We start from the raw sequence: 2679 nt of genomic DNA, 5'->3' as shown, positions 1-2679 counted from the left end.
TGTGATATCATTTCTGATGGCAGATGAATCTTGGCTGATAGCAAAAATGCTGGAACAATGTTTACTTATCTTTTATTGACTTTGTCAAGCCATTCAACTGTGTGGACCATTATAAGCTATGGATGACCTAGAGAATAATGGGAAATCCATAATACTTGATAGTGGTCCCGAAGAACTTGTACATGGATCAAGGGGGCAGTTGTGGGAATGGAAAACGGGAGTACTGCATGGTTTAAAATCAGGAAAGCTGTGTATCAGGGTTGTGTTCTCTCACCATACTTATTTAATCTGTATGCTGAACAAATAACTGAAGAGGCTGGCTTATATAAAGAAGCATGCGACATCATGATTGCAGGGAAGGCCTGTTTATCTATAGTATGTAGATGCCACAGCCTTGCTTGCTGAAAGTGAGAAGGAAGCACTTGCTGATGAACACCAAGTGCTGCTGCCTTCATTATGGATTAAAACTCAATGTAAAGAAGACTAAATTCCTCACAACTGGACCAATAGGTAGCATCATGATAAATGGAGAAATGGTTGAAATTGTCAAAGATTGCATATTTATTGGATCCAAAATCAATACTCATGGAAGAACCAGTCAGGAGATCAGACGATGAGTTGCATTAGATAAACCTGCTATATAAGACCTCTTTAGAGAAAAAGAAGGATGTTCCTTGGAAGGCTAAGCTGTACTTGGCCCAAACCATGATGGTTTCCATTGCCTCATATGCATGTGCAAGTTGGACATTGAATAAAGATGACCAGAGAAGAATCAATGCATTTGAATGACGGTGCTGGAGAAGAATATTGAAAGTACCATGGACTTCTAAAAGGACAAACAACACTGCCATGGAAGGACTTTAGCTAGAGTGTTCCTTAAAGTCAATGATGGAAAGACGTGTCTTACATACTTTGGACATGTCAGAAGAGTCAGTTCTTGGAGAGGAACATCATGCTTGGTAAAGTGCAGGGACAGCAAAAAACAAAAAAGAGGAAAGCCCTCAAGATGGTTTGACACAGTGGCTGCAACAATGAGCTCAAGCACAGGAACACCTGTGAGGATGGGTGTAGTATCGGACAGTGTTTAGGTCTGTTGTGCCGAGGGTTGCTATGGGTCAGAACAAACACAATGGCACACAACAACAAAAACAAAGTCACATCCTGGCTAACAAACACTTTTAAGAGGTGTTCTGCAGCAAATTTATCAGATGCAAAGACATCGTTTCATCTCTTTCTTCAGTACTGTTTACATGAACATTGCTTGATATTCTAAGCAAGACAAATCCTTGATAACTTCAACTTTTTCTCCATTTATCGTGGTGCTACTTACTGGTCCAGTTGGAAGGATTGGGGTTTTATTTACATTCAGTTGTAATCCATCCTGAGGGTTGCAATCCTTTATCTTCATCAACAAGACTTTCTAGTTTTCTTCATTTTCAACTAGCAAGGTTGTATCATCTGTATTTTGCAGGTTCCTAATAAAAGTTCTGCCAGAACTGATGTCCCATTGATCTTCATATAATTAACTTCTCTGATTATTTGTTCAGCATACAACTTGAATAAGTATGATGAGAAGATAAATCCCTGCGGTGCACCTTTCCTGATTTTAAACCACACATTATGCCCTTGCGTTTAATTGTATATTGTCTTAGGTAGCATCAACATTTTCACTATATTGAGTCTTCTGATCCACAAACATGGAATATTCTCACATTTGGGTAGATTCCTTTTGGTCTCTTGTAGTAATGGCCTGTTATATTCTTCACTCTTTCTAAACAAAACTTTTATGCCTCTTGGTTATGTTTTATTCCTAGTTACTTCAATTTTTTGCGTAGCTATTATAAATGTTACTGATTCCTTGATAGCTTTTTTTCCGTATTCCCATCATTGGTTTTCAGGAATCCAATTGATTTCTGCTTGTTAATCTTGTATCCTGATACTCTACTAAACTCCTCTATTGTTTCCAGCAATCCAATTTTGTACCCCTTATGATTCTCAATATATAAGATCATATGGTCTGAAAATAATGAAAGTTTCACTTCTTTACTCAGTTGTAGACCCTTGATACCTTGCTGTTGTTTTATGACATTGATGAGGAATTCCAGTACAATGTTGAATGGAAGTGGAGATAAGAGACATCCTTGCCACATTCCCTTGCTTAGTGGAAAGGTTTTCAGCTTTTCTCATTTGAGTGCTATATTAGCTATAGGTTTTGGTATTTGGCTTTTACTGTATTGAGGATTTTCTCCTCTAATCATATCTCACTGAGAGTTTTTATTAGGACTGGGTGTTAGATGTTATCAAAAGTTTTCTGCATCAATTGATATGATCATATGGTTCTTTTCCTTTTCTTGTTGATGTAGTGGATTACAACCCTGCATCCCTGGTATTAATCCCACTTGGTTATGAAGTATTATTATTATTATAATTTTGATATGCTGTTGGATTCTATTGGCCAGGATTTTGTGGAGGATTTTTGCATCTATGTTCATGAGGGTTAGCTGTCTGTAGTTCTCTATGCTTGTGTGGTCTTTGCCCAGTTTTGGTATCAGGGTTCTTCTAACTTCATAAAATGAGTTTGAGAGAGATGCTTCCATGTGCCAGTATCAATACTTCTCACAAGGAACTCAAGTATTTTCTTTCAAACTGGTACATTAAAATGTTATTGCATGTAGGGAA

The sequence above is a fragment of the Echinops telfairi genome, unplaced genomic scaffold (assembly GCF_000313985.2).
Source record: "Echinops telfairi isolate 266 unplaced genomic scaffold, ASM31398v2 ScPeMD7_18;HRSCAF=68, whole genome shotgun sequence".
Taxonomy (NCBI): Eukaryota; Metazoa; Chordata; class Mammalia; order Afrosoricida; family Tenrecidae; genus Echinops; species Echinops telfairi.
This window is presented reverse-complemented; position numbering follows the sequence as displayed.